General features: G+C 41.4%; 1 long non-coding RNA gene across 3 annotated transcripts in view; it reads right to left on the bottom strand.

Moving 5' to 3' along the window:
• Positions 1–26,934, bottom strand: part of LOC144754316 (uncharacterized) — a 315,958-nt gene that overhangs the window by 67,564 nt on the left and 221,460 nt on the right. The window contains exon 4 of one of the 3 annotated variants that reach the window (XR_013594694.1): positions 22,201–22,293. The exons of the other annotated variants lie outside the window; for them this stretch is intronic. This is a non-coding gene — a long non-coding RNA (uncharacterized LOC144754316). The remainder of the gene's footprint in view (positions 1–22,200; positions 22,294–26,934) is intronic. 3 annotated transcript variants of the gene reach the window in all.

The raw sequence follows: 26,934 nt of genomic DNA, 5'->3' as shown, positions 1-26,934 counted from the left end.
ACACCCCCGGAAGAGGACTTGAACAGTAAGGGTAGTTCGGTAATTTTAAAACAAATTCAAATTAAAGGCAGTTTAAAAACACAGAAAGGTTAAAACAATTAAAAGCATGTAACAATGTGAAGTGCAAATGTGCGTGGCAGCAGGATAATCACCGAGCACATACAACCACCAGCAGCACGTCACTCACACTGCGAGGTCGCCCCAAAGTGAGTATTTAAGTACAAGAATTAACTAGCACTAGAGCGCTAACCCGGAACACGGTGGGCCCGCTCTGACAGACGGACACCATCGGAAGAAGACAGGAACAGTAAGGGTAGTTCGGTAATTTTAAAACAGATTCAAATTCAAGGCAGTTTAAAAACACAGAAAGATTCAAATAATTAAAAGCAAGTAACAATGTAAAGTGCAAATGTGCGTGGCAGCTGGATAATCACCGAGCACATACAACCACCAGCAGCACGTCCCTCACCAAGATGTTTTATGTATATATTTTTATTGGAAATTACCTTTTATAATATGTATGACATTTTATATTTTAGATGTATTGTATTTTTTTTTGTGTTCAACATTGAAAATGGGAATGTTTAGTAATCACTTTGACATTGTGTGTTATGCTTTTATGGCTACACCTGTAGCTGAAATAAAGGATTTTGACTACCTTTGACTAACTGGAACAAATGCATGTAACTCCATACCTTCAATAGGCTTCAGGCCTCAAAGGTCCTTTAGGGTATCCACACAAAGAAGCACAGGTAAATTTACAGCTGGATACCGAGATACATATCGTGATACACCCTGTGCATGACGTGCAAGCCTTTTAAGCTCCAAACCTTCAGACAGAGCCAAGGACAAGCTGGCAATGTCAGCACTGGGAAGTAGTTGGATGCAGGAGCAAAGAGCAGGTTCAAAAGATCTAATGTGGTAAGATATCCAAATTGGAAAGGAGAGAAACCCAATGCCAGCAAGGTGCCATCAAGAGTAATTTAGTCCTGCGCACCTAGATCTTTTGTAGAACCTTTGCAGGAAATATCAGTTGAGGGGGTTTAAATGTAGAGACCCTTGGATCAAGGATGTCTAGAGAATTGACCCCACATTCCTTTGGAGAGTGCAGAACGGAAAAAACTGAGGCAACAGAGAAACATGCTCCAAGGCAAACACATTAAACCAAGAAAGGCCTACCCGGCATGTGATGACATGAAATAGGCCAAATTCAAATGCTGAGGGTAAACACAACAGACATGAGTGCAACATGGAACTACACCTAATGCAAGTCTGTTGCAATGCATGCAGAGATAACATCCTGATTTATCCTAAATTCCCTGTTGATGAATCATATAGCATCCAAGTAACAGGGACACAACACCGCACAAGCTCCAATGGCAAGAACTGAAGGAATTGTAGGGGGCATTGGACACAACATCAACGATGGCTGTAATCCTGGTGACCCTGGATGAAGAACTGGAACAAAACACCAGTCACATAAACATGTGTTAGGAGGAGGCCAGCCCTCCACAGTGGTGTACCACAATAGAAACATCAGAACTGGAAAACCCCAGAGATAGAGCAAAGTTATTTGCAGTAATACAACTTCACTACCCTGAGGACTCTGGCACAAGTGGGGAAGCATTGATTAATATTGAGGAAATAATACAGTTTATAATAAATGTGCAGAATTAACATGTGGACTTTAATGAAAAATAAAAACGTGTTTAAATGCAAAACTTGTACTAGGCAACCATATTTACTTATACTAGGTCTAAAATGGTAAAGTGGTTGCAGAAACAGTACCTGACAAATTGACATGCCTTAAAGAATGCTTAAGTCGTATCATATTTTTATTTCTTAACCTTCTCTTAGACATGTTTTTCATAATGAATTGTAGTTGCATAAATGTTTTGAACTAATTCTGCAAATGTTGCTACTTATACAATGTTCGCTGCTGATAAATGAATACGTTTGTTATTCAGAAAGATAGAGATGAAAATTCACTCATGGGAATATAGTTTTGAACGAGAAAATAAATTACAAGTAGACCATATAAAACCGCTAGATTATAAGACATTGAAACCTGCTGTGTCGAGTCAATCAATCAATGTTTAGCTTTATGCGACCATATTATTCACAGTCATAAAAGCACGTAACACAATCAGTAAAAATGTAAGTTAAAAATAATTATTACAATACATAGATTAAGAGGGCTAAAATACAAAACTAACATTTAAAAAGTTACATCAAGTAGTATCCAACGGCATTTCAAATCCCATTATTCCACCTAAAAAGCGGCCTCCAAGGCCTCAAATAACATGCTTTTCCTATGCCACAGGACCTTTTTTTAAGAACTTGGAGACCTTCCAAGCCACATGCTCATTCTATAGTAATTGTAAGCGAACAAGAGCTGGGCGGCATTGCCTAAGGCCTTGCTGTTTTAGAAGAGGTAGTAAACATACATTCCTTAATTAAAAAAACAGCTTACAAAAAAAGAATAGGTGAATAGTGGACTGCTCTGAATGGGAGTCGCACAAAAATGGGGGTAGTGGTCTTGACCAGTCATTTTCCTGGGTGTCGTCACTAGTCCTTGTAGAGTGACTAGTCTAAATCTGGTCAGAAGCATTCTATGATGTCCACTAGGGACAAAGCTTAAATAAGGTTTCAGAGCCAGAGAAGTGAGCCTTAACCAGTGTTGCATAACTGTCAGTTTAACGACTTCATCAGCTACTCTTAATAATCCCAACATAGCAACGCCCTCTTTCTTCAAAGTTTTTCTCAAGATTCCAGCCATAGAGGTAGGGTTAGTATAATAATCTAGGTGGCGAAGATGGATAAATTACTTACCTTTAATCCTAGTTCTCTTACAGGGGTATACTCATCAAAGTCATAAGCACTGAATAGTCCCGCCTATGTGTGGGATCCCGGAGCAATAGCCAATAATATGCATATATCTACAAATATCAGTGAGCAAGGCGGTTGGATACCGCCGAAACGCGTCTGGGCTGTAAATCGAAATAAAGTGATCTTACTTTGGATATATTCACGGAGTTGGCGCCTTCTTTGTAAAGAAAGTTTGGACTGGTGTTGGATATCTACATATATATATAAACATAAATATCCATATATATAGATAATATGCATATCCATATGCAGTCTGAAAAACACCATATTAGGCTCCAAAACTGCCATTATTGCATGTAAAACATTTATATTTGATCAAATAAAGACATATAAATCACCATATATGATATATGTAAAGAAGAAAACTGGCCGGAGTTTCTTTGAAACACACAACCTGTATTTTCAATGGTAAAAACAGGCAGGATCATAGAGACAGGTTTAGCCTAGACAGGCTGCATGGAAAACAATTGGAAAATTGGCGCCGTGCCTTTAAGACCTCCAGGAAGCCCTAGGCTCCCATCATGCACCACAAGCGACAGTTAGGTCAGTTCTTTTGGACGGCGTATAACAGTGTAATCACAACATGGGTAACAGGTACATATAGAGGTCTGGTATTCGTCCAGGGAGGAGGGAGGGTTGCTTATGAGTATACCCCTGGAAGAGAACTAGGATTACAGGTAAGTAACATATCCTTCTCTTCCAGGGGATACTCATCAATACTCATAAGCTCTGAATAGATTAGCAAGCCCATCCCCATACCCCGAGGGCGAATACCAGCCTACCAAAACATTTTACCAACAGACATTACCGAAACAAATTTCTCAGGATGCTTGACCAAACTGAGCATCCGCCTGAGTGTCAGAATCAAGGCAGTAATGGCGTGCACAGGTTTGAACCGAACACCATGTGGCTGCCTTACAAATTTCATAAATTGGTACATTCCTAAGCATTGATATTGTAGCAGGTTTTTTGAGTTCAGAAAGATTTATTGAAATAAAAATATGCATAGTAAAACATCAGTACAGAAGTATGTGATATAAAGAAGATATAAACAGCAGTAAAGAGAAACATATATAATTCAAACCCCAAAGGGGCAAATAAACTGTACCAAGAAACAAAGCTTTTAAGGGTGTTTTGTCATGAGGGAGGGGGGGAGGAGGGAAGGGAAAAGGGGCAGCTTAGAGTACATAATAACACCTGAAATTGCCATAGGGAAATAAGAGTGAAAGAAAGATAAAAAAAGAAATCAGGTGTTATGTTTTGGGAGAAAATCAGTTAGAGGCAACCATAACATATCTTTTTTGATTTCTAAGGGTTACAGTGGTGGCAAAGGCACGATCAAGTCTGTTGTGATGGCATAACAAATTCCACCAAGCGTTATATGAGATCTTTGAGGTATCTTTCCAGTTGGTTGCAATAATTTGAAACGAAATTGCTATGAAGAGATCTATAAATTTACGCACCCTGCAATGAACATTCCATATAGGTGAGGAACTACCTAAAAAAATTAGTACAATCTCAAAGGGAACATCAGTAGATAAAATGTCGTTTAGTGTAGACCAAATGCGAGACCATAGTGACTTGACCAGAGGACAGTGGAAAAACATATGGATCAAATCACTATTGACACATGAGCATGACCAACACTTTTGTGAGTCAAGTAGTTTGAACTTGTGTAAATCAGAAGGAGTCAAAAAAGGTCTATTATAAAAAAAGTAAAAAGTCTGTGTGGTGCTGGCCGACCGAGAAACTATGTATTTTAGACCAAATAGCGTCCCAGTCTTGTAAAGAAAATTCATGAGCTAAGTCTTTTTCCCATGAACGCTCAAGTTTGGATTTGAGTCTCTCAGTGGTGGGATGAGAAAGCATTTTATAAATAGAAGAAGCTCTGAAAGGGATAGAAAAGTCTGGTGGAGATATGAGGGTGGAGATAGTGTTTGGAGGGGGACTGCTCTGAGAGACAATGAGGGTGTGTGTAAGTGAGTGAAAGTGGGTTGCGTGTGTGTTTGAAAGGTGGAATGTGTCTTGTAAGTCCTGAAAAGTTCTTAATGAATTATCCTTAATGAGGTGGTCGTAAGTAATAACGCCTTTATCAATCCATTCTTTACAAAAAGGCGCTCTATTGTTAATCTTGAGGAATTTATTGTACCAGATTGGAGTCAATAAGTGAAGATGAGCTGATGAGAGGGATGAGTGAAACAAAGAAAGGGCTAGCGCTTTGGAGTGTTTAAATACAGGGGTAATAAATCTCTTTGGAGGTTGAGATAAACGACTAGCAGTAAGGAGAATGGGGCAATTTGTGCGTGTTCTATTGGGCTCCAAGCTGTTAAAGGGTGAGGAGAAGAATCTGAGAGAAAAGGCCAGATTTGTTTAAGGGTAAAGGCCGAATGAAAACGAGAAATATTAGGGAAGTTGACCCCACCAAGATCTTTGGATTGCTGGAGGCGAAAGAGAGAAATCCTAGCTTTGCGATTATTCCATAAGAATTTTGTTAGGAGGCGATTGATGGTTGAGAAAAAAAAGTGTGTAAGGGAGATAGGAAGCAGAGAGATAAGAATTGACAATAGGAAGTAGCTTCATTTTAATAGTTTCTAGCCTACCCCACCAGGATAGGAAAAGAGGGGACCAACCATCTATAAGGGATGAAACATTTTTAAGTACATCCTTGTGATTAATTTTAATGGTTTCTCTAATGGTATTGGCGTAGAGGATACCTAAACAGTTGACATGTCTGGGATTCCATTTAAAGCCAGATCCCTGAAACATATGGGAGAGACAGAACTTGTTAAGGGGTACGACTTCAGATTCATCAATGTTCAATTTATAGCCAGATACCAAGGAGCAGTCTTGGCGTAAAGAAAAAAGAGCAGGTAAAGAAGAGGCTGGATTAGAAATATAAAGTAAAATGTCATCTGCGTAAGCAGTAAACTTGATCTCAACGGTCTTGTAGATGAATCCAGAGTAGGAGGACAAGCATCTTATTTTTTCCAAAAAACGTTCCAGTGCAAGGATAAAAAGAAGGGGGGAGAGAGGACATCCTTGTCTAGTTCCTCTATGAAGGGAGAAGTATCTTGATTGTACACCATTAACCCAAATAGAAGTCGAAGGATCAGGGTATTATAATTGAATGTACTTAATAATGGGGGGACTGAAACCATGCCATCTGAGCGCTCTAAACATAAAATCCCAACTGACCTGGACAAAAGCTTTTTCAGCGTCTAATGTGATAGCTGCGACTGGGGAATCCATCTTCGAAGCAAGATGTATGATATTAAGAAGGGATCATGAGTTATCAGTTATAGATCTACCATTGACGAATCTGGATTGATATATCTTAACTAGATCAGGAATCACTTTATTAATACGAAGGGATAAGATTTTGGCATATATTTTACAATCTGTGTTAATGAGGGAAATGGGCCTATAATTTTTACAAAGGGAGGGTTCTTTATCTTTCTTAGGAATTAGACAGAGCATTGCTTGTGTAAAGGATCCCCTAGATTCACCTTTTTCAAGGAAATGATTAATTAATGTAAGTAGGTGTGGTAATAAGGCAGTCTTTAAATGGAGATAAAAGCGCACCGTAAAACCGTCTGCCCCGGGTGTTTTGTCCTTGGCAAGAAGAGTAATAGCAGTAATCATTTCTTTCTCTGAAATAGGGATGTCAAGGGAGGAGAGATCTACAGATTTGTCAAGGGTTTTAGGAATAGATTAAAAAAAGGAGTCAATTTGTACAGGAGAGGGATTAAGGGCCAGATGTAGGTCTGTCGGTAAAGGCCGAAAATCGGTATTTTCGGCCGTTACCGACCTGTATTTCAGAAATGGTATGTAGGGGCATTATTTTACAGAATCGGTAAATTTACCGATTCGGTAAATTTACCGATTCTGTAAAATACCGAATCGGTATTTTTACCGATTCAGTAAATCTGAGATGTAGGTGGGACTCTTCTGAGTCCCACAAGCCTTACCGAATCGGTATTTTACCATCTAATCGAATTTGATGGTAAAATACCGATTCCGGTGTGCATGCACACCTATGCCATATGACAGGCAGACCTGCCCTTAGGGCATGTATGCCTGCCACATGGCACCCGAGCCTGTTTTGGGGGGGCCAGAGGGTGTCAAAGTGACACGCCCTGCACCCTTGTGAAAATCGGTATTTACCGATTCGGTAAATACCAAATCGGTAATGCCCATTCATTCCTATGGGCTTCAAAGCCCATAGGAATGAATGGGCATTACCGATTCGGTATTTACCGAATCGGTAAATACCGAATTGTTCCGATTCGGTATTCCAGCACATCTGGAATACCTACATCTCCACCCCTCTGATTTACCGATTCTTAATTACCGAATCGGTAAAATTCGGTAATTAAGAATCAGTAAATCAATTCTACCTACATCTGGCCCTAGATTCTGGAGTATAGAGAGAAGAGTAATATTGGACAAAACAGTAAAGGATTTTAGCATCTGTGGATTGAGAGACTCCCTGAGAGTCTGTGATGGCAACAATCTGAGATTTTTGCTTTTTAATTTTAAGATAGTTTGCAAGTGATTTGCCGGCATTATTACGTCCACCATACATTTTAGCTTGAAATTTAAGAAGTTGATTAGAAGCGGAATCCCAGGAGTGTTTATTGTATTGCAGTTTTGCTCTGATGAGAGAAGTTAGAGTGTAAGGGGAATTAGTACTAAAATAAAGGTGCTCAAGTTTTTAAATTTGGAGGATTTGAGATGATTGTAAAAGGGCCTTTTTTTTCTTTAGGGATATGAAGTCTATTATACAACCTCTAGCAGCGGCCTTAAAAGCGTCCCAGATAAAGTGAAAGTCTGAAGTAGTGTTGAGATTGTTGTGAAAGAATTCATCCATAAAAAGTGTGAAGTGAGCAGTAAACTGGGGGTCTAGAAGTAGAGAATTGTTAAAGCGTTAGCGTCGAGAGGCGGAGATAGGTGAGGGGTAATCCATGTCTATAATGACGGGGGTGTGATCTGAAATAAGAATAGATCCCATTTCAGAATTAGTCAGAAATTGAAAAGCATGTTGAGTGAGAAAAATGTAATCAATGCTGGAGTGTGATGGATGTACTGGTGAAAAAAAGGAAAATTCAAGGGAGTCGGGGTGAGATATTCTCCAGGCATCTATAAGGCCTCTAGAGGAGATTGATTTGTGAAATGATTTTTGCATTTTATTGGAAATGTATCTAGCTCGTGATTTCCGATCCAGAAAGGGATCCATGAGTTGGTTACAGTCACCACCCACAACCAAATCTTCAGTCACATGTGAAGAGAGAAGCGAAGAGAAGTCATTCCAAAAGGTTAAATGAATGCCATTGGGGCCATAAACATTGCAAAAGGAAAGAGGAACATTATTAACAATGCTATTTAGAAACAACCATCTACCATTAGAATCATGAATTTCTTTTTTAACTTGAACAGACAGCGATTTATGAAACAAAATTACGACACCATTTTTATTGTTAACTGCAGGAGAGCAAAAGGCTTCTCCTACCAATTGTTTACGCAATGAAGATATTTCTTGCGAGGTGATGTTGTGAATCTATCTAGGACCCTAATTAGATATCCCCGATTCATGCCCTTATGTGGTTATAACAAAACATATCCTTATAAAGGCATAAGAATCATGTCCATATTTAGGCATAGCCAATGCAGTCCAAATACGGCAAGGCTACTCCCATAGACTCATAGAAAGCATAACGTGTTCTTTAAACAAACCAAGCCTCCAGCAGCCCGGGAATTCCTCTTTCTTTTGTTTTATTGTGCACAAGAACTCCTGGAGTCCAGAAAGAACTGTTAGTTCTTAGTGACGTCTTATGTCCAACCTTACGTCAAACTCGGCACCTTTCAGGTATAAATATACCAACGTTGCCTTAAGCAAACACACAGTGGTTTGGAGCAGAGTGGCTATCTACTTGCCCGACGCCCAGCTGATGCGAGTGCTGAAGGAAGCCGACCCTCCCATTTGACGCACTGAGAGAGACGCTGTCTTTTCTCCTGCCGAGAAATTCCAGCTCCGGTGTTTCCAGTCAGCCTTGCGGGTTGCTGGGAGATCGAGTCCTGAGAGAGAGATACAAGACCTCCTTCATTCTATAACCAAGGTACGGAGCTGACTAAAACCTTAAGAGATTTCTTGATTCAGATTCTTGGCAAAAAAACAACTTAACTTAAACTGCAACTTACTTACTCCTTCCCACGTATTAGGCTTAGGTCAGGTACACCGGGGTAGGCGTATATTAGAAGCACCAGTTGAGTACGTTAGTCAATGTTTTTATGTATGTATATATTTTATCCGTTTTAAAGTATCATATGGCTAAGAAACCATATCAATGCTTTTACAGTATTATTTCATAATACTCCTTTTACTGTACGCACTTTACTTTATGACAAGTATTGCAATTGTGGCAATTCATTTCTCTTGCATGAGAAAGAAGACTGCTCAATAAATAACAACTTTTATTGAAAATGCCCGTCTCTATATTTCTCTGCACTCCTGGTGAAATTAAGCATGCACAATTGACTGAGTGAAATAGCTGTCTATTGTTTTCACACAACTCTGGAGATATACTCTTTATTCTGAGGGAGCACAGTTGTCATGTTTATGCGGTTGTCAGAAACGAATCCCTTCTTGTCTAATCAGGAAAGTTAACTCCTTCCTGAACATTCGAGAAAGTTTCTAGTGACCTCTGAGCTAGCTGGCAAACCTAATTAGGTCTAACATATTCAGTAGAGACCTAGATGACCTCAGTCCTATGTCTAAACTGCCGTTTATGTTATTCCAATGCGCAGAGCCTATTGGGAATATAGGAACTACACTACATTCATAGAGTTTTATATAGCGCGAACTAGACCCGAACCGTATCAGGTATCGGAGCGCTTTACATAGCACAAGTTACGTTTTTTTTTTGTTTTTTTGTTTTACATGACGACACACACTTTCATTTTTAGGCACGAGGAAATTAAGTGATTTGCCCAGAATCACAGGAGGTTTTGGCGTCGTTACCGAGACTCGAACCCAGATCCCCTGGTCCGAGGTCGAGCGCCTTAGCCGTTAGGCCAACTCCTCTCACATGGCGCCCAACGTTTGGTAAGGCGATAATCTAACGCAAGACTCTAGAGTAACTCAGTCGTGCTTTTTCACACAGACCCCTTTTTCGCGTAAATACTCCAAAAGACGTCTGGAGTGGGTAAAAGGTTAATGTCCGCCGAACTTAGTAGGAAGAGATACCTATGTATTAGTTTTTGGTTTAGTCAACGTTGAAGGATACAGTGTTCCAAAATATTGTGCACCTAATCTTTGTTTCCCTTGAAACTTGCTCTGCAACAAAACTTTCAGTCAGCAAATGGCGGAAGGTGACGATGAAAGGGAAAGAGCTAGAATAGCAGCTCAACTCCTAGCGGATGACACAGGTCTCCAAAATGATGACCCGAATGTTATAATCATTCCGGTAAATGTAAGAAGAACTATAACTCTTAAACTTATAGAAAATGGACTATCATAGAGAGGTGGTACAGTCATATTTGTTGTAGAGGCCCATGAATATCGGCAGACAGAGGTATTCTATTCATGGATACATTTTCCAGCAGCACACGCTGTGACACAAGATTTCCACTATTACAAAATAGAGGAACCTCCGGAAGAATATGCTCCTTTCGAGGACGTTGAAATCCCACTAACATACCAAGAGCACCTGCTCTGGTTTAATGGCGCCCTAAAACATCAAAATCACATCACCAGGCTTGGTCCACTAGGTAGACCAGGAGCCACGTGGCCGGTTCTAGCCAGCTACACACCACATCCCCACATTGAAAAGATGTCAGATCGAGAACTCTTAGCTCAGCTAAAACTATTCATAAAAATACACAGACAATTGGTCCAATCTGTCATGCGGACTTCAACAGTCCAACCAGAAATAAAAATTCCACAGATCACCCCTCACCAGGGGAACACAAATAAAATCACACCACAGAATATACAATCAGCCATTGGCAAAATTCCCGCAAAACGGGAACAGATTCCATTCTGGTTAGCCCAGAAAATCACTCAAATAGAGGCGGTATTTCCTGATACTACACCATATGAGAAACAATGGGGATCGCACCACATGTGGAGGACTGTGACACTTGGGGCACAGTCTTTGCTTCGATTTACACAAAAAGACATGGTGTTCCGTCCATGGTTATACCAGACGTACTAAGACAGATTCAAAATAAATACGGTCCAGAACCTGCTTTAACTCTAGGTATGAAATTGCTGAAAGACTTTAAGCAAGTCTCGGCTATATTACTAGCCAACATAAAAGGAGAAGCAGCATCTGTAGCGATCCGCCAGAAATTGAAAGAAACAGATATAGCAGAACAACCTTTTGAACTTGCCAGAATCATAGAAAAATCCTATGAAGAACTAGGTAGAGATAGTTTGGGTGGGAAACCACTAAAACCCCAACTAATTGAAAATCCTGAAAAAACATTTATTAAAAATAATCTCAACACTCCAAAAAAGAGTTGGGAGGGTAATAAACAATCAACTCCCCGAGAAAAACGGTTTCAGTCCAGAGGAAGGGCTCCTCAACGAAGAGATAGATATCCAGAACGAGGAGGCAAGTCTCCCCAGAGGGAGCCCTCTGAGAAAAGATACAACCTTAGAAATAGGGATAATTTGAGAAAACCTGACAGATATCAAGATATTGATACACGTCCCTCTCGATCTTTTCAGACTTCCTCACAGAAATCGGAAAGAAGAGGACGGTCAGAACACAAGGAAGAGCACGTCAAGTCCAAAGACAAGGAACCTGCTCATCAAAGTAAAAAATTACAATTTCCAAAGAAGAAGGTAGCATGTATTAAAATAAAACATGCCGAGGATTCTGAGGACACAACTGAAAAACGGAGAGTGGGCCCAGACAGTGCTAGACAGCGCAGCAAAAGTAACCATAGCTCGCAAGATCCTGATGAATCTTCTGGAGACAGTGGACACGAATGAATACATTCAAGTGGAAACTGCAGACACCAGAGTTAGCAATCCCATAAATTATATGAAATAACATTACGTATAGAGGGGGACAAAACTAGGAAAATAAAGGGTCTGTTTTGGGATAACCTTTCGAAAGGCTATGACATCCTTCTAGCAGAAAAAGACTGGCCACCAGAGTTTGTCAGGGAGTGCCCTCATGGAGAAGAAATGATTATGCCTGCCTTCTCAAATCATATTTCAATTCATAAAAAATACACATTTGCAAGAAAATGGGCAGTGGCCCAAGCCCCTGCATTATATAAAAATCATGTAGGATGGGATGAGGATTCTCCTCACCATAAAATCCAGTTAAAAAATCAACCAACTTCACAAAGGCAGTATCCTGTTAAGCAAGAAGCTAAAAACAAGTCAGGGAGATCTTAGATCAACTTGAATACCAGGGGGTGATTGAAACATGCACCTCACAAATGAACAATCCTTTGTTTCCTGTCTCCAAGCCAGACAATTCATATTGTCTAGTTTTGGACTACAGACACCTAAACTCCGGCTCCAAAACATTTGTAATACAAAACTCACACAGTACAGCACTAATGAATAACATCGTGCACAAAAAATATAAAACGACATTAGATATCTCAAATGGTTTCTTTTGTCAAAACATTGCACCTGAAAGCAGGTATTTCACCGCTTTCTCTACAATGGAAGCGCAAAAACAAATCTGTCGACTCCCACAGGGATTCAAGAATAGCCCAGGATTATTCTCAGCAAGGGTAACAGAGTTACTACAAATGTATGATGATGAGGCATTATCATATGTCGATGACATCTATCTTACAGACGACGACCTGGAGACACACTTAAAAAGAGTGAACACCATCATACTTGGGTTCGCAGCTGAAGGTTATAAATTCAACTTTAAGAAGTCACAAATTGCCCATCTAACTGTCCTGTTTTTAGGATATGAATTATCAAGTGAAGGCAAAAGCCTAGCAGACAATTTCTTAGAGAAATGTGCAGTACTCCAAGCTCCAAAAACGCTGAAGAACTTACAATCAATACTAGGTTTCCTGAATTTCGGAAGAACATACATTCTAAATTATGCAGAGAGGGTTAAAGCTCTCTATGAATTAATAAAACCTGATTTCAAACCAATTAATTGGACGCAGAAACACACAGAAAAATTAAGATCATTACAAACAGACATGTTAACTAAAACAAAACTGCAAACACACGCAAATGAACGCAACCTTGTAATCCGAGTCATCCCAGGAAGATGCGGATTCACATACCTGACCTCTAATGAGGGAGAAACGGTACCTATAGCTTACAAATCACACTTGTACACACAAGCTGAAATGAAATTCAGTTCAACTGAAAAAACTCTAACTGCGGTTCAAACTGCTGTAGCAAAAGAAAGAGCCCTAGTCCAAGGCAAAAGCATATCTGTTTTAACAGCAGTATCAGCCCCTGAGGCAGTGACAAGACCACGCATTCCAAATGCAGTGGCATTAGATCCAAAATGGACACAATGGGAAAATTCTCTTGCTGCAGAAGACGTGAAACTAGATCTAGAATACGAACATGATTATCCTCTGCCAATCGAAATTCTGCCTCTCGAACAATACAGCCACGTAATCTACACAGACAGATTTGCACAACACTACGTTGTGGATAAAAAATCTTACAATCCAGTGTGCGCGATTGTTAAAGGTCGCTGGCGCTTAGGTAAATTCAGACCGATAATTACAAAAACTGAATCACTCAGAAACTGTACAGCTCAGCGAGCTGAAATAAGATCTTTAAAGATGGCGCTTGAAAATGCCGATCGCGAATTCCCCACACTAATATTGTGCGATTCGCAATAATGCGTCCAGTCTTACAATAATGACATGCAGACATGGATCAAAAACGGTTACAAAGATGACACCGGTGCCACAATAAAGCATAAAAAGCTCTGGGAACAAGTAGTTCTTTTACAGAACTACAAAAGACTCACGTGATACATACACTGAGTCATCAACGTGATGGCATTCACGTTGCAGGGAATTCATTGGCTAACAGAGCAACAGCGGCAGTGGTTCAACCGGCTTCCGTAGCCACAAAAAAGCGTTCTAAAAAACACATAGATGGAGAAACCATGCTGGCAGTAAAAGTCTCATTAAAAGGCGACTATGCAGCATTACCTCTCAACTATCCACTCAGTAATACATACATAATTGATGCAAACTCCGTTCCTTTTGCTCAAATCCCTGGAGTGGGGGATAGAGTAATTCCAAACACGAACCGGAGGGCTTACTTGATTCAAGAAGCACACATGGGACAGGGTCTAAGGCACCAAGAGATCGTGAAATCTCTAAAAGAATTACAATCAGAATACTGGTGGCCGGGGATGAGCCTGCAAAATTACAAATTTGCAATGGATTGTCCAGACTGCAACAGAGATCGCAGTTGTGAACCGGACCAGACTACTGCCAGGACACCTTTATTAGAAAGCATCAGGCTATCTATACGCAGAAATCCAGCCGGAAAAATGCGTTCCAATAATTATTAAGACTAGATTCACTTAAAATGTAGGCACCAGCGCTCGGCTGACGCCAGAACTGTTATAAAAGATTTGCGAGTCTTTATCGGCACATACGCAATTGGCGTGCTACATTCTGACCAGGGTCCTGCATTTAGCTCTCGAGCTTACAAAGAGGCCATGACCAGCATGGGCATTGCATTGCGGTACTCTTCTCCCTTCCATCCTGAGGGAAATGCGGTAGTGGAAAGAAAAAAACGTGACATAAAGCAATCTATAACGGCGAGGGTATTAGGTTCGGGTGATGGGTGGGTCAAACATTTAACAAGTGTCCAACGTAGTATTAACAATCTGCCAAGAAATTCTCTAAAAGGTATCACTCCATATGAACTATTGTTCGGCACTAGAATGAAAATCCAGGACTTAGATTGTCAGACTTCAGTGGTAAAAGAAAAAGCCTTTGATATCAAAGATCGTTTGGCTGTCTTACAGGACTTAAATGAAACAAGAAGAAGTCTTAGTAACACAAAGTTAAAGCCAACAGCCACTGAAGAGAAACCACCTGTCCCAGCAAGACCTGTCTGGATTCCAAAGATTGGGGATCTAGTCAGAGAAAAGATCGCGGTGAAGAAGGAATTTGGGCCTTCTTACAGAAAAGCAGTACCTGTCTTAGCTGTCAGCGAAACAAGATCAATAGTACTACCGCCCCTTGCTGGTAAAAAGGAGAACAGAGTTGTATCCATCGACCTAGTAAGACCGCAATCATGTGGCCAATAATAAGTAGTAGGCCCAGTGGACTCCCAAGAAATAGCAGAAGACCAAATCTTGCTACAATCCAAGAGGTTCAAACTGAGAGACTAATCACATTTGAGAAACCTGCAGTGAATAAAAAAGGACTATGCAACAAAGCCATGTAACTTGTGCCTCTTGAAACCCAAATTGCAACAGTTCGTCAAGAAATGCCTGTCTACAACTATGTAGCCTCAGACTATACTAATGAAAGAAAGAAAAATGCAAAGACAAATGAAAATCCAGAAGCAATTGCAACAATTGACAGAACTGCATCTGGCTACTTCATCAATTTCGATGACTTTTCTGATGATCCAAGTGAACATGAAGAAACGCCAGCAACAAAAACTTTCACAGAAAAAATGACTGAACTCTTTCATCAACTAAAAGAAACATATCTGATTTCACCATGGATTGAATTTTGGATTGTGTTAGGTGTACTTTTCCTCCTACTTTGGCTCATCATGGTTTTATGTTTGGGTAGATTTATTGATGGAAAATATAGTACAATGGACACAGCAAGTCAGAACATCAACTTGGTCCTAAAGCCTCACAGATCCTCTCACATCGAAAAAAGAGAACTGTCATCAGTGAACATCACAGCCAATCCAATACCCGGTGGGGTAGCATGGGACAAAACGGATTATGAAATCTATGGCCCGATTGAGCTCTTGAAATATCCACACCAATTTAAGGTTTCCTTAAGTGACTTTGTGACACCAAGTACTTTCTCTGATGATTGGGACTTTGAAAATATTAATAATATGATGTAAGATTTAGTAATGTCAGCAAAATTTACAGAACATGATTATTTACAGGGTTCATCGAACTATGAAGAAATGTACTGTTTTAACCACTATGGTCATCACTATTTGCATAAATCTGCTCAACCTAGAAATGTTTTAACTTATAATCAATGGGAACATTGTCCAACGCCGCCAAAAGGCAGTTCAAAAACATTTTTATGAGAAATTCACATACTTCTCAGGGTTTAACAACAGTGATCCAGAAACGTTTTATTTTAAAATGTTAAATAAGACAGGAATGAAAACAATGTTGACAAATACTAAATTGATTTATCCTGAAAAATTTTATGATAAAATGTCTACATTTGGTTTTGAATTTTAGAAAAACAACACTGAAACAAAAACCATCTGGGGTTCAAAAGACTGGCAGGTACAAGGTTTAGAAGCATTATTTAGAGCCTGCATGATCCCAGAACAGATAATATTCCTGAATGACACCATTCAACAGACAACCTGTCTTGGTTTAGCCAAGATAAAAGACTTAAACAAACCGTCTTTTCCGAAGCCCATACCTGATAGTAATAGCACTACAGATGTTGAGATAGACGTATCCCATATTTTACACCAAAACAGAACAAATCCTGATTGGAAAAAATGGTTAATCTGGCCCACAGACACAAATAACTGTCAAGAAAGATTCCTGAACAAAACACAGGGGTTCAAACAGAACAGGCCAGACCCAAGATATTCCCAGAGACAACATCCAGGGATAGTTACAACATATAGTGTAGGAAAACTATGCCTTGAGTGGCTACAGAAATCCACACTGCCAGAAATTAAGCAACACTTGACTTTACTTAAAGAAGGTGCTGTCTTGCGAGATTTCATACTGGAACCTTGCAAACAGCGTCAAAAATGTTTCATATACGCCGTTATATACGCTGCTCACAACGAAGCTTGGAAAGTAATGCAAATTGAAACTGCAGAAAAAATACGAGAAATTGATCGTATAAATTTGGAAAAATCCCTTTCTGTAGTGGACAATGTGTTAACGACTCTGTCCTCCAGAATTTATTCACTGGACAGCTTTGTATCATCTGCTATTGATATAATAGAGCAGGACTTGCTAATGTTACAACATGGTCAGTCCCAATTACGTTCTATTGTACAGCTAGGCTGGACGTTGCAAAACCTACGTTCAGGGTACGTGCCATGGCGTCTAATCAACACAACGTCATTATTTTCTATCTTTAACCTTACTGATAAACAAATCAGTTTGGCACAAAAAGGAGCAGACTATACGATTCTGAGCATTGAAAAACTTGAGAGATTACCATTTACAATGTCAGAGAGACCTGTCATTGAATGGATAATACATGGAACGATTACAATCCCAATAACAACTTTCCAGTTTAAATATTGCCAAAAGTATATACCAGCAGGCCTGTATGAAAGGTTGGGTAAAGGATACATCAAATCAACCTGGGATTTACCTTATACACACAAATTTTATAGTGAAGGGAAAAAAGAGGTATTTCTTAGTGGTAACAATTGTAAAAAATCACTAAGCGGTACACTTCTGTGTCAAGGTATTAACTTGCATGGAGCCTGCGAAGGTTCATCAAATAACCTTTCATGTCACCTGCACGGCACTCCTGCAACACAGATAGAGCCTTTTTTCAGACAGCTTTGCAACGGCAGTTATCTATACTACTATAATAAAGCAAGAACTTTCAGGCTTTGAGGCGGGTGAACTTGGGAACCACAGCGCCAATCTACACACCCGATACACCGTTGAAATTGTAAGGGTGTGTAGATGGTTATAGGCTATATACATTTTAAAAATAAACGTTATTTAAAAAGTAGCGCCGGCCGCGACGTGCGTCCTGACATCAGGAGGAGCGGCGTACAGCGCGGGGAGGAGCAGTGACGATCAGAGCGAGAAGCAGCGGACATGAGCGGCGATCGGAGGGCAGGCAGTGAGGAGCAGCGGCGGGGAGGAGCGCTGAGCGGCGGATGAGGTAGGGTGAAAGTGGAGGCAGAGAGGAGCGGTGAGCGAGCCACAGGAAAAAGAAAAGCGTGCAGGTAAGTGGAGCGGGTAGCAAACAGCCCATTACAGGAGGAAAAAGTGGCGGCGGGGACGTGGGCAGTGAGGAGCGTGCAGGTTAAGAAACGTGTGCAGGGCGCCAGCGGCCGTGGAAAAAGAAACATGGAGCAGGTAGCAAACAGCTCGTTACAGGAGGAAAAGGCGGCGGCGGGGACGTGGGCAGTGAGGAGCGTGCAGGTTAAGAAACGTGTGCAGGGCGCCAGCGGCCGCGGAAAAAGAAACGTGGAGCGGGTAGCAAACAGCTCATTACAGGAGGAAAAAAGGGCGGCGGTGACGTGGGCAGTGAGGATCGTGCAGCTAGAGAAACGTGGGCAGGGCGCCAGCGGCCGCGGAAAAAGAAACGTGAAGCGGGTAGCAAACATCCCATTACAGGAGGAAAAAGTCACAGAAACGTCTGCAGGTGACAAAAAGTGACGTGGGCAGTGAGGAGCGTGCAAGTTAACAAACGTGTGCAGGTTACAAAAGCCTCCAAAATAAACTTACAGCCATAATACTGCACTACGTCAGGGCAGGTGGGGGCCCTAAGCCATGATTGCTCCCGGACAAGGTCGGGACGGGCTGCTAGTGTTCTAATAAGTGACCACAGCTGTGGTGGCATGGTGCCAGGAAAAGCCTATCTCATAACCGTCACTTACAGGGTCATTTGTTGTATACAAGTATTGTATCCAAACGGCAATCCAGACATGGAGGCGGCAATATGGCCTTCTTTGAATATCCCTTCTATTCGAATTGATACTTTAAGCAGAATGAAGTCTATTCTTTTACAGACAACTGTGCCTTTAACCTCGTCCAAAGAGACGTATGATCTGCAAGTTGCAAGGACAGAGGCAGAGATACATTCCCTATTATCAACAAATTGCCCCGTACATTTCGTAGAAATGTTAAGCCAAATTTTAAACATGTCTGATACCTGTGGCATTGCACATGTATTTAAGACAATTTTTTCGGGACTGTTAGCACCCTTTGAAACAGTTCTGGGCATTTTCCTGAATTTTGTGCATTCGTTATTCGGCGGCCTGCCTCTTCTTTTGGGACACGTAGCAGGAATTTTATTTTTGATCCTTCTGCTCCGATATGGCAAGCCAAGCCAGAGACAAAACTCCAGGTACAATGGAAGAAACAATCCAAGCAATACGCTACCGAGACCGAATCACTACAGTCCTCGGCTTTGCCCGGCTAAGAGATCTAAGTGCAACCTGGTTTCTTTCATTCAGACCAATCTGGCAAGATTGCATCTTACCTGTGCTTCGATTTCTGCTATGCGGAGAAGAATGCGTGTTGGACGTCTGTCTTACACTACCATCAGCAGTACCTATGGATATCGATACTTTGCTTGGTTCGGTAACGGCTCATGCAACGTGTTGTCCCCAGCGGCTACCTATTCTGATGACGGCATTCGTTGAGACTTCACTATTACGATTAGGTGGCGGTGAAGTACGAGATGAAAGCAGCACCACACAGGAACAACCTTCTGTGAGCATTGCTGATCCAGACATTGATGATAGCAATGATTCTCACATTTGCACAATTTCAGCATTTTCGAACTTGGTTGAACTCTCACCTACTGTTGTAGACCAATTTTTCGCAACCCTGTCTGATATGATGTTCTCCCCTAACAACGAGAATAACTTTTAAAACAATGAGCACACAGCGTTCCCTGAACTCTGAATTCGGCCTTCAGTTTTTGATAAACAACACTGCTGAACACAATTGGAACTATTTTTTCCCCCGAAAGCGAAATTATTTTTTCCACTTCCAAAATATTTACCTTTTTTTGGGCACACGGTAATCTGCTTAAAGTAGAACTATTCTTAGAGAACAGAGCTTCTACTCTTAGAGACACTAGAGACAATATTTTGACTTAGCCTCTAGCACATGTACAGTATTGTATAAATATGTGATGAAATGGTCTCGACCTTCTTTTCTGTATTTAGAGCCATTTCATAAATGCAATTTTCGCAATTCATTCAGCCGATATTTATATATGCATTATCTGAATGATACAACTGCTTGATAGACGTAGAGTATTGCTTAGTATTTAGTAATGATTGACATAATACGTGGAGTGGGTGTTGTGAATCTATCTAGGACCCTAATTAGATATCCCCGATTCATGCCCTTATGTGGTTATAACAAAACATATCCTTATAAAGGCATAAGAATCATGTCCATATTTAGGCATAGCCAAAGCAGTCCAAATACGGCAAGGCTTCTCCCATAGACTCCTAGAAAGCAAAACGTTTTCTTTAAACAAACCAAGCCTCCAGCAGCCCGGGAATTCCCCCTAATTTTGTTTTGATTTGCACAAGAACTCCTGGAGTCCAGAAAGAACTGTTAGTTCTTAGTGACGTCTTATGTCCAACCTTACGTCAAACTCGGCACCTTTCAGGTATAAATATACCAACGTTGCCTTAAGCAAACACACGGTGGTTTGGAGCAGAGTGGCTATTTTCTTGCCCGACGCCCAGCTGATGCGAGTGCTGAAGGAAGCCGACCCTCCCATTTGACGCACTGAGAGAGACGCTGTCTTTTCTCCTGCCGAGAAATTCCAGGTCCGGCGTTTCCAGTCACCCTTGCGGGTTGCTGGGAGATCGAGTCCTGAGAGAGAGATACAAGACCTCCTTCATTCTATAACCAAGGTACGGAGCTGACTAAAACCGTGAGAGATTTCTTGATTCAGATTCTTGGCAAAAAAACAACTTAACTTAAACTGCAACTTACTTACTCCTTCCCACGTATTAGGCTTAGGTCAGGTACACCGGGGTAGGTGTATATTAGAAGCACCAGTTGAGTACGTTAGTCAATGTTTTTATGTATGTATATATTTTATCCATTTTAAAGTATCATATGGCTAAGAAACCATATCAATGCTTTTACAGTATTATTTCATAATACTCCTTTTACTGTACGCACTTTACTTTATGACAAGTATTGCAATTGTGGCAATTCATTTCTCTTGCATGAGAAAGAAGACTGCTCAATAAATAACAACTTTTATTGAAAACGCCTCTCTCTATTTCTCTGCACTCCTGGTGAAATTAAGCATGCACGATTGACTGAGTGAAATAGCTGTCAATTGTTTTCACACAACTCTGGAGATATACTCTTTATTCTGGGGGAGCAAAGTTGTCATGTTCATGCGGTTGTCAGAAACGAATCCCTTCTTGTCTAATCAGGAAAGTTAACTTCTTCCTGAACATTTGAGAACGTTTCTAGTGACCTCTGAGCTAGCTGGCAAACCTAATTCGTCTAACATATTCAGTAGAGACCTAGATGACCTCAGTCCTACGTCTAAACTGCCGTTTATGTTATTCCAATGCGCAGAGCCTATTGGGAATATAGGAACTACACTACAGTGAGATGTGTTTCCTGCAACAAAGCAACTTTACATTTCAATAGTGCTAAATGGGACAAAACACGTTGCTTTTTAACAGGATTGCAGATACCCTTAACATTCCATGAGATGATGCGAAGACCACTCATAGTGGAAAGTGAAAAGGGATTAGGAAAAAGAGTGTAGACCAGTTAAAAAAGAGGGAAAGAGAATAGAAAAAGTTTAAACCATTAATAAAAAAATGAAGAATACAAGAAAGAGCAGAAGGAAAAGGAAATAATCTTTGTGGCCACCACAGAAGAAAGAGCCAAAGCAGAACAAAAAAGCAATACAAATTCAGAGTTGAGAGTACAAGAAAGAGAGAAGAATATAATAGAAGGTATGCAAGAAAAATGTTGCCAAGGAAGAGGAAATAGAAAAAAAGGTAAAACCACCATTGGGACATAAGGAAGTGAGTAAGTTAAAAGGAAGAGGAAGAAAACACACTGATGGGAGAAGGAAAAGAGAAAGGAAAGGGAAGAAGAAGAGGGAAATGGGAGAAAAGGATAGGAAATCGGGAGTAGCATCTCCCAAAAGGATGAAGAAAGAGAAGATGACAAGAAGCCAAGGGGCTTTAGTCATAGTATTCAATGAAAGAAAAACAAGCAATATAAAGGGAGTGGGGGCGGGGGAGAGGAACCAAGACAACCACATCACTGGGAGGGAAACGAGGACAGAATCGACAATATGGAATTAGATAGGAATGAAGGGATGAGCAAGTCCAAACGAAACATAGTAGACAAGGAGACTATAAGACAATATAAAACAATATAAAGGGGAGCTTACCAGGGTGTTGGGGAACATAGCAACGGAAAACACCAAACTAGTAAACACACGAATGAAACACGCGGAAATCCTCGACCATAGCACAGGATGAACCTAAAACAGACAAAAGAACAGATAACAATTAACTGAAATACAAGACAATTGCATTGACCTGAAAGGGAAAACAGGAGGTAAACTTATAAGAGCATAACGAAAACAATTAATGTTTGCTGAGTTCTATCTGCTCTTCTCGGTGAGTGTGGATGAATTTCCGAAGGTCAGCAGGGTCATCAAAAGAAAAAGTTCTGTCTTTATAAGTCACCTTAAAGAAACAAGGATGTGTAAGACCATAGCGAGCGTTCATTGACTTCAAAGCCGGCCGAAGGTCTAGGAATTCCTTGCGTCTATTAGCAGTGGGCTTGGACACATCTTGATTGAAGAAGATTTTATGACCTGACTAGAACATCTGTTTGTGTTGCTTGGCTGCAGCAAGAATGCACATTAAGTCAGACTATAGCATAAAATAGGCAATGATACCTCTTGGTTTAGTAGATGAGGATGCATTTCGAGGACCCAATCTGTGAGCTCTTTGGATGTTACAGTCAACAGTCTTTGGGAGACCAGCAATTTGTAAGACTTAAGTTTTCAAGAAGAGAACCATGTCAAACCCTTCTGAACCTTCTGGTATGCCGTAAATTCGTAAATTATTACGCCGATTATGATTTTCCAAATCCTCGGTGGATTTTTTCAGTAGGATTACTTTTTTAGTAAGAGTCTCAACTTTTGCCATGACATCCTGACATCCACTTATCTTTTGTTCGACATCAGATAATCTCATGTCCAGGCCAGACCAGTTTTCCTCTATCCTTTGGAGAGTGGTAGTAGTGTTTGTCGTGAATGGACGAATAAGTCGCAGTTCATCCATAATATCTCCTAAAGTAATAGGAAGAGGAGATTTAGTCGGAGAAGAGGGGTCTTTCTTTAGACGTTTACTGTTATTGCTTGAAGAATCCTTACGACCCCCAGAAGCAGATCCAGAGGCACTTAGTGGTTTATTAGAATGTGTTAGCTCCATATTGGAAAAATTAGAGAAAACACTGAACAGGAAAACAGGTCCAGACACAGGATAAAGGGACCAAAAAACAAAATAGCTGGTACAAAGAAGCAGGTTAGCAAAAGGACGGTGAGAGGGTGACCAATTGAAAACCAGAGGAGGCCCTCATGGACACAAGAAGAATTGGCATCCGTCCAAGGGTAAGGCAAAACATTAGAGCAAGTACCAATTGTTGCGAACATTTTTTACAGACTGATGCATGTATTGGCCTCTAAGAGTAAACAAAAGTGCAGGTTTAGCGAGCATTGATCAGTGCCGACAAAAGGAGCACAGCCATATAACCAGAAAAGCTAGAGGCAATATGAATGACAAATAGCAATCATTCTAACAGAGTCGAGGAGAAAAAAGAGCCAGCTCTAGTTAAAGCGTGCGTTAGTTAGAGCAAAAAAATGTTAACAGCAATGAAATGAGAGGCACAAGTAGAATATTGTTGCTCTTTCTCAGTTGTAGGAGCAGTGTTCAAGTAAGCTCCATTCCGTGAGGAAAATTAGTGTTGTGCAGCTCCTGACGCACAAAAGACAGCATGCAACTCAGACCACAGCAATATTAACGGTGTTAAGGAGAAGGAAACGCTTGCTTCATGAAAATTATTCAAGGACTGAGGTAACAGCAGCTTAAAGGCAGAGTCATTATATGCGCATTTTGATGAAGAAAATCAAGCGCAGTACTTTCATGAAGCAGATTGCATTCACGTCCGATCAAACGCTCAAAATGGCGGCCGCGTGAATGAGGCGCAGGTACCCAGAACTGAAGAGACTGCAAAACACACCTTGATTCACATTTCGAAAGTCGTAACTCACGTCACCATGATCCGGGTAGTTTCCGACGTCGATATTGCTGGAGAAAGGCAGGAATGAGGGCAGAAAGTGTTCCCTTCGCGTTTAGGGAAAGTGCCGATTCTGCGAGCCCTCTCAGGACACGGCCATCTTGCAGCCGCTGCCGCGCGCTCCTCATAGTAGCAGGTTTGCCTCTTGTAGAAGGTGCTCTTGGCTTGCCCGGGAGCTGCATTTGTGCCAACTGATAAGATAACAAAATGCATAACACTATCCATCTGAAAATGGACCTTTTAGAGGCAGGAAACCCTGTATTCAACGGACCATAATTTACAAACAGTTGGTCGGACTTTCGTACACTCTTTGTTTTATCAAGGTAGAATTTCAACACTCGTTTTAAATCCACAGAGTGCAGAGCTCTCTCAGCCGGAGTGTCCGGATTGGCAAAAAAAGTGGCAAGAGTGACTGACTGGTTAATGTGAAAATCCGAGACCACCTTAGGGAGGAACCTCGGGTGAGTACGTAACACCACTCTATTCGCGTGAAAACCGAGATAAGGCTCTGTAGAGCATAAGGCCTGTATCTTGCTTTCCCTGCGCGCAGAAGTGATTGCCAAGAGAAAAGCAGTCTTCCATGACAGGTGTTGCAGGGAAGCCTTATGAATGGGCTCGAATGGGGGGGCCATTAGTTTAGATAGGACCACATTTAGCTCCCAGGGAGGAGAAGGAGCCCTAACAGGAGGATAGACTTTCTTGAGGCCCTCTAGGAAATCCTTTACAACTGGCATTTGAAAGAAAGAAGCCTGAGTGGGAGACTTTCTATATGCTTTTATCGCTGCCAGGTGAACTTTTAAGGAGGAATACTATAAACCTGCTTTGGCCAAAGACAGTAAGTATGGCAACAGTACCTGTTCTTGACCTCGAATAGGGTCATGACCTTCGGCAGTACACCACATGAAAAAGCACTTCCACTTAAAAGCATGAGCCTTTCTTGTAGAAGCTCTCCTAGCCTCTTTTAAAATCTGAATGTAGTCCTGTGAGAGGCCTAAATGCCCGTATTGGATGAACTCAGGAGCCATGCTGCTAACCTCAGGGATGGCAGGTTGGGGTGTAACACCTTGCCGCTCGCCCTGGTCAGCAGATCTGGATGACATGGCAGCCTCCTGTGTGGTACTTCAGATAAGTGAAGAAGGTCCGGATACCACCACTGGCGCAGGCCAATCTGGAGCAACTAGGATGATGTCTGTATTGGCCTCGTACAGCGTCCTGATCACCAAGGGAATGAGTGGAATCAGTGGAAAAGCATAGAGTAATGTCTCTGACCAGTCTATCCACAGAGCAATCCCCTTGGACCCTGGTGACGGGTACCTGGAGGCGAAGACACAGCATTTTGCGTTTTCTGCATTCGCAAAAAGATCGATGTCTGGTTGTGGAAGATACCTTGTACTACTTTTTGTTTTAGCACCCAGTCGTGTGCTTCTGTGAAGTGCCTGCTTAGGTCGTCCTCTTGAACATTGAGGAAGCCCGGCAAGTGACCTGCAGATATTCTCATATCCCTTGCCAGAAGCCATTTCCAGATTGCCTGTGCTTCCAGAGACAGGGGTCTGGATCTTGTTCCGCCCTGCTTATTCAGGTAGTACATCGTTGTTGTGTTGTCTGTCCGAACAAGCAGAGAGGTCGAGGTTATTAACGAAAAGAACGCTTTGAGAGCTAGATGTACAGCTCTGAGTTCCAGCATGTTTATGTGGTATAGTTGCTCTTTCTCTGACCACATTCCTTGGATCTGTAATGATCCCATATGAGTGCCCCATCCCGGAAGGGACGCATCCATCACCAGAGTCTGTTGAGGCATGTCCTCTTGAAAAGGGACTCCCACGATGAGATTAATGCGTCGCATTCACCATCTGATGGAGAGTCGGACTGACAGAGGTATTGACAACCTGTCCTTCCAGCGATTGGAGATTTAGGACCACTGATCCTCCAGAGTCTGCTACAGAGGTCTCATGTGAAGCCTGGCGTTTGGAACGAGAAAAATGCACGAGGCCATAGACCCCAGTAGGGAGGAAATCTGCCTGGCTGTAGGCTGAGGTGTTTTCAAGAGAGTTTGACACTTGAGGAGAATGGATGATAGTCTCTCCCCCGAAGGATACGCTCTTGCGTTGACTGAGTCCAGAGTTGTGCCTAGATAGAGTATCCTCTGTGTTGGATTGAGGAAGGACTTCTTGAAGTTTACATGCAGCCCGAGCCGATGCAACTGATGAATACATTGCGTGAGATGTTGTTGCAGAAAAGAGGGAGACGCACTCTTGAGAAGCCAGTCGTCTAGGTAAGGATAGACAAATATGTGCTGTTTCCTCAAGAAAGCCGCTACTACTGCCATGCACTTTGAGAAAGTGCAAGGAGCCGACTTCAGCCCGAAAGGCAGGACCGTGAATTGGAAATGGTTTGATTGGATGTGAAACTGTAGGAACTTCCGATGCTTTGGAGAGATTGGTATGTGGAAATAGGCATCTTGAAGATCTATGGAACACATCCAGTCCCCTTGAAGCAGAAGCGGTATTATTTTATGTAATGCCAGCATTCTGAACTTTTCTCGGAGAATGAATTTGTTGAGACGTCTGAGATCTAGTATAGGCCTAAACTCCTTGTTTGGACCTTTCTTTGGGACCACAAAATATCGGGAGTAGATCCCTTGCCGACGTTGTTGCCGTGGGACCTCCTTGATGGCGTTCTTTAGGAGTAGAGCAGACACCTCTTCCCTCAAGAGATTTATAAGATGGGTGACAGTCTTTTTAGGAGGAATGGAAGGTGGAGGGGACTTGAATTTGATGGTGTACCCATTCTTTACAATATTCAGCACCCACCAGTC

Source organism: Lissotriton helveticus, chromosome 5_1 (genome assembly GCF_964261635.1).
Source record: "Lissotriton helveticus chromosome 5_1, aLisHel1.1, whole genome shotgun sequence".
Lineage (NCBI taxonomy): Eukaryota > Metazoa > Chordata > Amphibia > Caudata > Salamandridae > Lissotriton > Lissotriton helveticus.
Note: the sequence above shows the minus strand (reverse complement) of the source record. Positions and strands in the feature narration are given on the sequence as shown.